This window comes from Mastomys coucha, unplaced genomic scaffold, assembly GCF_008632895.1.
Source record: "Mastomys coucha isolate ucsf_1 unplaced genomic scaffold, UCSF_Mcou_1 pScaffold22, whole genome shotgun sequence".
Lineage (NCBI taxonomy): Eukaryota > Metazoa > Chordata > Mammalia > Rodentia > Muridae > Mastomys > Mastomys coucha.
Window position 1 is genome coordinate 128,319,369 of NW_022196905.1, and position 10,617 is coordinate 128,329,985.

A 10,617-nucleotide genomic window follows, 5' to 3' on the forward strand; every position below is an offset into this window, starting at 1 on the left:
TTAACTTCTTCTTCCTGCTATTTTTAATGTAGCTACCTCGTTAACATGCAAATGAGCATCTCTAGTCTTTGCATAATTTCCCCCAATTAACATTTGCGAGGAACCTAAGAAGGCAGCAGATACCCCCACCTCCAGAGTGGTCCTCACTCTGGAGTACAGGCTCCGCAAGCAAGGAACACGATCCCTTTGTTCTAGGACTCTGACAGATGCGAGGACCTGTTGAGATCAACTGCACACTCATGTGTGGGCCTTTTACCTCTTTGTGAATTCACAGGGCACAAGGGACATACATATTCAGCATCATGACATGGGAGACTTGCGCAGTCCTGGGATTTAGAAATCTCACAGTCTCTTCTCATTCCTTTAAGGGGATGGATATGAGGGACCCATTTCCCATACAACAAAAGTGAGGTCAGGGGTGGGAGGAATTGTCCAGAGCTTCTGTGATGGAATTAAACTGCATCCATTTCACGCAATGGGGGGTGGGGAGGCTGGAGAGAGCAGTGGCTCAGAGTGCTGCATGCTCTTGTAGAGGATCCAGGTTTGGTTCCTAGCACCCACTGGGGTGCTTACAACTGCCCCTCACTCCAGCTTCAGGGGATCTATCTGATGCCCTCTGCTGTCCTCTGGTAACTGCACACACACGCACATTACACATGCAACCATAAGTAAATCTTTTTTTTTTTTTTGAGTGAGGCAAGCTCGGGCTATAAGAAAACCTTTTCTGTACTCCAGACCTCAGTCCTGACCTGCCCCTTACAAGAACCTTAACCAGAGTTCCAGTTTTTCCAAGCTGCTTCACTCCTCAGTCTATCAGGCAATGGCCTCTTTTCTCCCAGAACACTCTGGTTTTCAGAGCTGGTCTGTGACTTCGTCAAGAGCATAAAACCCCTCCATAAGGTACCTTCTTGTTCTCTGGTTCCTCCTGTGACCTGGCAGGAATCTGGGCACACAGAAGCAGCCATCTCCAAATGCCTGTTTTTGAAATACACGGTAGGACCCCTGAGTAGAGACTTCTTGGCTCTTCAATTACCCAGCATCCCTCAGGCCCCACGAGAATATCCTAAAAACAGGATGTAAATTCTTTCTCAAGTAGTGTTGGGGATCAAACCTAGGGTCTTACACAAAATGGGCCATGCCCCCAGCCCCTCACTGGGGGATTCTAGGCAGAGGCTCTATCACTGAGCCACGCCCCAGCCCTTCCCTGGGGGATTCTAGGCAGGGGCTCTACCACTGAGCCACGCCCCAGCCCCTCCCTGGGGGATTCTAGGCAGGGGCTCTACCACTGAGCCATGCCCTCAGCCCCTTCACTGGGGATTCTAGGCAGGGGCTCTATTGCTGAGTTATACCCTTACCCCACCCATCCTCACTTTTAAAAAACGTTTTTGAGATGAGGTTCATGCTATTTGGAACTCTCCGTCCTCTGCTTCAGCCTAGTAAGTAGCTGAGATAACAAGCCTGGCCTACCCCTGGGTTGTTTGTTAATCAAAAAAGAAAAAAAAAATCTTACATAGCTCAGGTGAAAAAAAAAAAATCTTTTGATCCTCCTGCCTCAGCTTCCAATACTGGGATTACAGCCCGGTTTCCAAATAAGTGTGTTCACAGAAGACTGACTCCTGGTCAGTAAAATGGGATGACTGGAGTCCTGCTTTTCATTGTGAACTCTGAAAGGAACTCAATTTGAAAGAAATGTACAAATATGTAAAGTTCTCTAGAGTAGCAGAACGTAGAGAGAGAGAGAGAGAGAGAGAGAGAGAGAGAGAGAGTGTGTGTGTGTGTGTGTGTGTGTGAATATGATTCATTAGACTGACTTACAGACTCCTTGCTGTTCAGCTTGTCAAACTTTGGCTGGAGATGAACAGAAAGCCCGAGAATACAGCAGTTGCTCAGTCCACGAGGCTGGAGGTCTCAGCTGGTCTTCAGCGCTCGCTGGAATCCTGAAGACGCGGTCTCTAATGCCAGTGGAGGAGCAGACTAGCCAGCCAGGCAAGAACAGACAGGAAAGAGCGAAAGCTTCCTTCTTCCAGGTCCTTAGCTAGGCTTCGAGCAGAAGGTGTGGTCCAGATTAATTCTGGATTAAAGGTGTGCCTTCCTGACTCAGAGATCTGGATTAGAACTGAGTAGTCCCACTTCAAATTAAGCAAGAATTCCTCACGGGTATGCCCTCCATATTTGGGTTTTAGTTCATTCCAGATGTATTCAGGTTGGCAAACAAGAACAGACATCCTTCTTATGTGTGCACATGTGGGCATGCGTGTGTGTGCATGTGTGTGTGTATGTGTGTGTGTGTGCATGCCATGCTTAGAGAACAATTTACTGGCACTTTTCTACAATCACATGGATCAAGCTCAGTCATGTGGCTAGGTGGCAAGAACCTTAACCACAGAATCACCTCTCTGTGGCCCATCTTGTTTTATGATACAGGGTTTCTCGATGACCTGGAACTCAGGACTCCAAGGCTCCCTAACGCTAGGATTATAAGCACATCCCATTGAATACAACTCTTTTACACGGGGTTCTGGGGGTTAACGGCAGGCCTTTGTTCCTGCAAGGTAAGCACATGGTGGGCTGGGCCATCTCCCCAGCACCTGATAAACAATCTTCAGAGTAGATCAAGGGGCTGGGAGGATTAAGAGCACTTGCTTTTGCGGAGGACCTGAGTTTCCGTTCCATCTCCGTATCAAGCAGTTCGCAACCACCTGGAATGCCCAGCACATCCCAGTTCCAGGGGCTCCGATGACCCTTGCTGGTCTTCATGAATACTTCCACGATGCAGTGCTCATACAGACAAATGTGCACACATGCATACATATAAATAAAAATGCAGAAAATTTTTGCCGGATTCAGTAGCACAGGCCTTTAATCCTAGCACTCAGGAGACAGAGGCAGGAGGAGCTCTGTGAGTTCTAAGTCAACTTGGTCCACAAAATGGCTTTCAAGACAGCCAGAGGTCTGTTACACAGAGAACTTCTGTTTTGAAAAACCAACCAACCAACCGACCAACACCCCCCCCCCAAAAATACACACACACACACACACACACACACACATACACACATGTATATGGATATACATATATACATGTTTTTGTTTTTTGTTTTTGGGGTTTTTTTTGTTTTTGTTTTTGTTTTTGTTTTTCAAGACAGGGTTTCTCTGTGTAGTTCCGGCTGTCCTGATACTCACTCTGTAGACCAGGCTGGCCTTGAACTCAGAAATCCACCTGCCTCTGCCTCCCAAGCGCTGGGATTAAAGGCGTGCGCCACCACTGCCTGGCTTTATACATGTATGTGATATATGTGTAATATAAATGTAAATATATGTGTATGTAAGTATATATGTGTAAATATAATACAAAATATAAGAAAAAAATACAAAATATCTAATTTATTAAAGAGACCATTTACACCGCGGTATTTGATTTTTCTGGTCACGTATATTTCCTTGTTCTACATTTTGTTTTGAAAGTTTTACAACTTTACTTTTTCACACATACTTTCATGATCTGGAGATGGCTTTTGCTTACGTGGGAGGTGGGAATCTATTTTCATTCTTTTCCCATATGGACACCTAATTGTCCTTGCACAATAATTCAAGAGTCCAAAACAAAATATAAGGTAATTTAGAATAAATTGACAAAAGATCTTGAAGGCTCAAGACCTTGATAGCTAACACTGTAAAATTAACTTAGGGATTTACATTATTATAATTAAAAAAATACCCACTTATCCATGCATAGGCGCTTACGTTCATAATTCCAATAGCATTCAGATGGTGAAGAAGGAGGACCCGAGTTTGAGGCCAACCTGGGTTATGGAGCAAAACCCTCAAAAAGTTAGCCATGGCAGCCAGGCATGGGGTGCACATCTTTAATCTCAATGCTTGGGAGGCTGAGACAGGCAGATCTCTGTGAGTTCGAGGCTAGCCTGGTCTGCATAGTAAGTTATAGAGATGGCTCAGCAGTTAAGACTTCTTGGAGCTCTTGAAGAGAACTTAGGTTTGGATCAACATCGATGCTCAGTGGCTCACTGCTGTCTGTAACTCCATCTCCAGGGCATTCAGTATCCTCTTCTGGACTGCATGGGCAGAGGCCCATACACACAAATATGCACGTGAATAAAAGTAAAGTAACTCTTTGAAAATAGTGATATTAGATATAATAAGATCAAGAAATGAGGGCTGGAGAGATGGCTCAGCACTTAAGAGAGTGTACCAAAGGGATTGAACTCAGTTCCCAGCACCCACAGCGGTGGCTTACAACCATCTGTACCTCTAGTTCCAAGAGATTCAGTGTATTCTGAATTCTTCAGTCTGCATTCACAGGCACATATCCACATACAGACACATTGTGTTAGTCAGGGTTCTCTAGAATAACAGAACTTACAGAACAACCTCTCTCTGCATCTACATCTACATCTATATGCAAGTTCTCTTCATCTTGACATAGTCTTAGGGAGTTCAGAACTGAACCTAGAGCCTCACATTGGATGAGCCACGCCCCCAGCCCCTCACTGGGGGATTCTAGGCAGGGGTTCTACCACTGAGCCACGCCCCCAGCCCCTCACTGAGGGATTCTAGGCAGGGGTTCTACCACTGAGCCACACCCCAAGCCCCTCACTGGGGGATTCTAGGCAGGTACTTTACCAGTGAGCCACGCCCCAGCCCCTCACTGGGGGATTCTAGGCAGGGGCTCTACCACTGAGCCACACTCCAGCCCCTCACTGGGGGATTCTAGGCAGGGGTTCTACCACTGAGCCACACCCCAAGCCCCTCACTGGGGGATTTTAGGCAGGTACTTTACCAATGAGCCACACCCCAGCCCCTCACTGGGGGATTCTAGGCAGGGGTTCTACCACTGAGCCACGCCCCCAGCCCCTCACTGAGGGATTCTAGGCAGGTGCTCTACCACTGAGCCACGCCCCCAGCCCCTCACTGGGGGATTCTAGGCAGGGGCTCTACCACTGAGCCACGCCCCAGCCCCTCACTGGGGGATATATATGCTCCCAGCAAAAGGTGAGGTTAGAGGTGGGTTTTCCCAGCTCAACTGATTAATTTAATCTGGATGTGTGTGTGTGTAGGTGTGTGTGGGTGTGTGTGTATGTGGGTTTGTGTGTGTGTGGCTTGTGTGTGTATGTGTACACATGTGTATGTGTGTGGGGGGGTTGTATATGTGTGTATGTATGTGTGTGTGTTTGTGTGTGAGTGTGTGTGTGTGTATGTGTGCATAAGGACACGCGAGGTTGATGTTTGGCATCTCCTTGAGTACTCTTCCTTATTCTTTGAGATAGGGTCTCTTGGTCAAACCCAGAATTCACTGCTATGGCTCCTTTCAACAACCAGGTTGCTCTGTGAGTCCTCTGTCTCAGCTGTCTCAGTCTAGAATTACAGGTGAGCCTCTATGCCAACCCAACATTTAGGTAGGTTCTGGGATCTGAGCACACTTCTTTTTTGCTTATATGGCAAATACTTCACTACTAAGTCAACAAAGGTTTTGTGTCTTGGAGATAGAGTCTCAGGGCGTCCATGCTGGTCTGAAACTCCGTATGATGCCCATACTGGCCTTGAAGTCCAGATCTTCCTTGTCTCTACCTACCAAGTGTTGGGATTGACGCTATGCTACATAGCACAGCCTACAAATTGGTGTGGGGGTTTTGCTCACTGTATTTATTGTTTAGTATATGTGTAGTGTATGTATGTGTTCATGTGAGTGCGTGCACTGTACATGTAATTGCCCCTGCACGTGTGTATAGCATACCTGCGTGTGGAGGCAGAGGTGGACATCAGGTATCTTTCTTGGTCACTCCCAACCTTAGTTTTGGGCGCAGAAGTTCACCAAATTGGCTAGGCTGGCTGACCAGCGATCACCCAAAATCCTCCTGTCTCCACCCCCCCAGCGTTGATATTACAAGTGCATGGTGTCGCTGGGCGGTGGTGGCACACACCTTTAATCCCAGCCCTTGGGAGGCAGAGGCAGGCCGATTTCTGAGTTCGAAGCCCAGCCTGGTCTACAGAGTGAGTTCCAGGACAACCACGGCTATACAGAGAAACCCTGTCTCGAAAAACCAAAAAACAAACAAACAAACAAACAAACAAACAAAAACCAAGTGTATGGTGTCAGGTCTGATTTTTTTAATGTGGGTATCGGGATCAACCTCAGGTTTTTTTTAATGTGGGTATCGGGATCAACCTCAGGTTCTCATGTTTTTGGAACAAGCCCTGCACTGATGAAACCATATCCCCAGCCCCCATTTCTGTTTATTTTTGAGATAGGGTCTTGCTAGCCCTCGCTGGTCTCAAACTCGTGATCTTCATGCCTTACCCTCCTGGATGCTGGAATTACAGGCGTGTACCCCATGGCACCCAGTCTCTGAACTCTTTGCTCAATAACTGGCATTGGGAGAGTTCAGCAGATCATATTCCTGAGGATAAAAGGCAACTATTTGCCCAGAAACATACCACTACCTCTGGGCCAAACGGATGAGGGGCAGCTGGGTGGTGGCTAAGGCACGGGGAGCTTCTTTAGGCAGTGATGAGAATGTTCTAGAATCATGGCAATAAGTGTACAACTTGTGGTTTGAAATAAAACCCTGTGAATTGCATACTTCCAGTGGATGAATGTGTGATATAAGTACATTATCTAAAACACACACACACACACACAAACCCCAAACCAAAAACGCCCACACAAGTAGGTGACTTTGTTTTGAATTGTTTTAGGCAAGATCTGATCTCCTGTATTCCAGACTGCCAACTAACTCACTATTAGCTGCCGGTGACCTCCTGCCTCCACAGAGCGCCACCATGCCTGGTTCATGCATTGCTGGGGTTGGAACCCAGGACTGTGTGCATGCCAGGCAAGCATTCTACCAACTGAGCTCCTGCTGCGGTCCCAGGAGTTTTCTTTACACAAAGAAAAGGAGAGCAGATGAAAGAAACAAGAATAATGCCAGCAAGATGAAAACGTGGAAACCGCAAAGGATCGGGGTGGTGTCTGAGTCTCAATCAGCACACAGGGAATTAAAATTAGAAGCCAGGAAGAAGGACTTGAAAGTTCCTCGTGCTGGATAAAAGTGGGGAGATTTAAAATAATGATAAAATTAAGTGACAGATAAAGATGATTCCAGAAGATAGGAGATCAAAGCCTGGAGCCTGGATTAAAAGATTTTTTTTTTTTAAACTATCAACGTTAAAGATTCAGGAGAGGTCTAATTGGATGCAGGAGGCCACCCAGGAGATGAAGTCTTTTAGGGGAGCCAGCCCAGGGAGAGAGACTGCCATGTTTGTTTTCTAAACATGATAGAAGCTTAAAAGGTAGGAGGACTGAGAAAAACCTGTCTAAAAAGAAGAAAGCATCCAGCCCAGAGCTAGAAGATTCTAGAAAAAAAAAATGGCCAGAGAAGCCAGGTGTGATGGTATACACCTGTCATCTTAGTACTTAGGGGATGGAGGCAGGGGGATCAAGAATTTCAGCTTATTCTCAGAGTTGAGGCCGGTTTGGATGAGTGAGACCCTGTCTCAAAACAAACAAACAATGAGACACACACACACACAGAGAGAGAGAGAGAGAGAGAGAGAGAGACAGAGAACTGTAGACACCCAGACACACAGAGAGACACATAGACGGACACAGAGAGAGAAGGGGACAGACAGATACACAGATACAGAGAGAAAGAGACACACAGAGAGACAAACAGACACAGAGACAGACAAAAGACACACAGATACAGAGAGACAGACACACAGATAGATAGATACATAGATAGATAGATACATAGATAGATAGATAGATAGATAGATAGATAGATAGATAGATAGGCAGGCAGCAGGCAGGCAGGGAGGCAGGCAGACAGACGAGAGATTTGATACCTCTTCAGTGAACAAACACATGTGCAGGCGGCACTGGGCTGGGCCATGGCAGCCCTGCAGGCAGTGGTCAGAGGCATTGCCTGTAGACTTGAACTTGGTGTTGCACAGGAAGAGTTTGAGACATAGTGGCTTTGCCAAGAGGGCAAGAAGAACACCACAGAAAATTTCTGAGTGTGTACATGTGTACATGTGTGTATACAGGTGGATACTTGGCTGCCTCTGTGTATGGATGTGTGTGAGTGCACAGGCAATGTATGTATATGCACATGTGTGCCTACATGTAGCACTGCACGACTATGATGATATGACTGATAGTCATATGATTATCCACATGTGCTTGTGCAAGAGCATGTGTCTATGTGCATACAAGGTGTCTGTGTGTATATGCATATATATGCATGTTTAGTTTGTATATATGTGGTATGTGTGTTTAAGTGTATATATATATACATATGTGTATATGTATATATGTATATATGTGTGCATGTGTGTGTGTATAGTACAGGTGTATCTATATGCGTATGAATATCCATGTATGCACGTGTATGGTATAGGCATATGTTATGTGTGTGATGTGTGGATATATGCTATTATTGTGTATATGTATATATATTATATATACACATACATATTATCTATATATGTATGTTTACATGTATATGCAATGGGTATGCAAGTGTAGATATATGATATATGTGTACATGTATATATATGTATATATGTTAATATGTGCATGCATGTATTAGTCGGTGTTCTCTGCTCCAGCTACTTCAACAATGCTAGGGATGAAAGGAGAACCCAAGAATCCAGGACTTGCTCAGTCCATGAAGCTGGATGTCTCAGCTGGTCTTTGCTGTCCCCTGGAATCCTGGAGAAGCAGTCTCCAATGCCAGTGAAGGAATGGGCTAGCTAGCAAGGCAAGAGCCAACAGTCAAGGCAGGAGCTTCCTTCTTCTCCTTCTGGGCCTAAGACAGGCTTCGAGCAGAGCATGTGGCCCAGATTAAAGGTGTGTCTTTTTCTACTTCCAATTAAGCGAAAATCCCTTACAGGTGTGCCCTACATTTTGGGGTTTTACTTCATTCCTGATGTAGTCAAGCTGACAACCAAGAATAGCAATCACAATGTATGTATATATATAAAGTACGTGTATGTATAGATACACACGTGCATATATGGATGTTTATACACACGTGTGTGGTATTGTGCTCATGACTGCATGTGTAGGTGTCAACACGTACACATGTGTGAGTATTTCGGTATGTATATATGTATGTGTGGATGATTATGAGAGTACGTGTTCACATGTATCAGTGGATGTCCATGTGTGTAGGTGTGCCTATGTAGGTGTATGAGTACATATGAGTGTGTGAAGCATGTGCTTACATAAAAAGGCTTCTCTGGGGGATAAGGCTTGAGCTAGAAACTCAGGACCATGCCAGAGTGGACAGTGGTACAGAAAGGTTAGCACAGGTTAAAAGGCTGTCCTAATTTGTTTTCTGCTGTAACAAAACACTGACCAAAATCGAATTGGGGAGGAAAAGGTTTATCATTCAGGGCAGGAATCAAAACAGGGGCCACGGAGAGATGTCTCTTACTGGCTCGCCTTGCTCAGCTACCTGCCTAGGAATGGTATCTCCCACAGTGGGCTGGGCCCTTGCACATCAATCAGCAACCAAGAAAACGCCAGGTGGTGGTGGCACACGCCTTTAATCCCAGCACTTGGGAGGCAGAGACAGGCGGATTTCTGAGTTCGAGGCCAGCCTGGTCTACAGAGTGAGTTCCAGGACAGCCAGGGCTATACAGAGAAACCCTGTCTCGAAAAACAAAAACAAAAACCAAGAAATCGCCCCCTAGACATGGTCACCAGCCAGTCAGTCTTATGGAGGCAGTTCCTCAGCTGAAGTCCCCTCTTCCCAGATGTGTCAAGTTGGCAACCGGAGCTTTGACTGGGGCGAAGAACAGAAGGTGGTGGGTGCAGCGTGGGGCGGGACTGTGGACCGAGTGAGGGCAGAAGGAAGATGCGCCCGGTTTGCAGAACAGTCTGGGAAATCCAGTGTGGAGTGGTCCGGTGGGGCGGAGGGAAGGGCAGCTGCAGAGCAGGGAAGGGGCTCTGAGGGTGACTCTGAGGACGGGATAGGGGACAGCTAGTTAGTTCTTCCCGCTGCTGTTACTTGAGAGAAAGAACAAAACGCCTTGCCCAGGATTCCAGACAAGAGCCAGAACTATGTGTCCTCAATTCAGCAAGGACCCAGCAAAGACTTGTTGAGTCACTCTCAGCGGCAGACAAGGATCTGGGTATAGGAAGGGGGATCCGAGTCCAGGGGCATCAAGTCCTACCTAAAGGGTTCCTGGAGATGGATTGAATGTCCTCTCTCTAGCTGGCTTCTGTGGCTAGGATGGATGGGTGGGCAGATGGAAACCCACAGAGAGGTCTGAACCAAGCCTGGTGGCTTCGTGGGACCACCCCACCAGGGAACTCTAGGGCCAGGAAGGAGATACCTATTGTCCCTTTCCTGGGCCGGCTTGCCAGTCAGGTTGTACGCCTTCTGAGCGCCAGAGATGACGCTGAACCGGAAGGTGCAAGAGCTGAGGGCGACACCTTGTGGTGGGTTCTACAGGAGAGACTTAACACTGTTTCAAAGTCTTGCATGTATATATATGTACATGCATACCTTATACGTGTGTCATCGTGTCATCTCCTCCCTTGTCCTCTTCACTGCCCCCACTCACCTCCTTTCTCCTTCTACTTTTTTT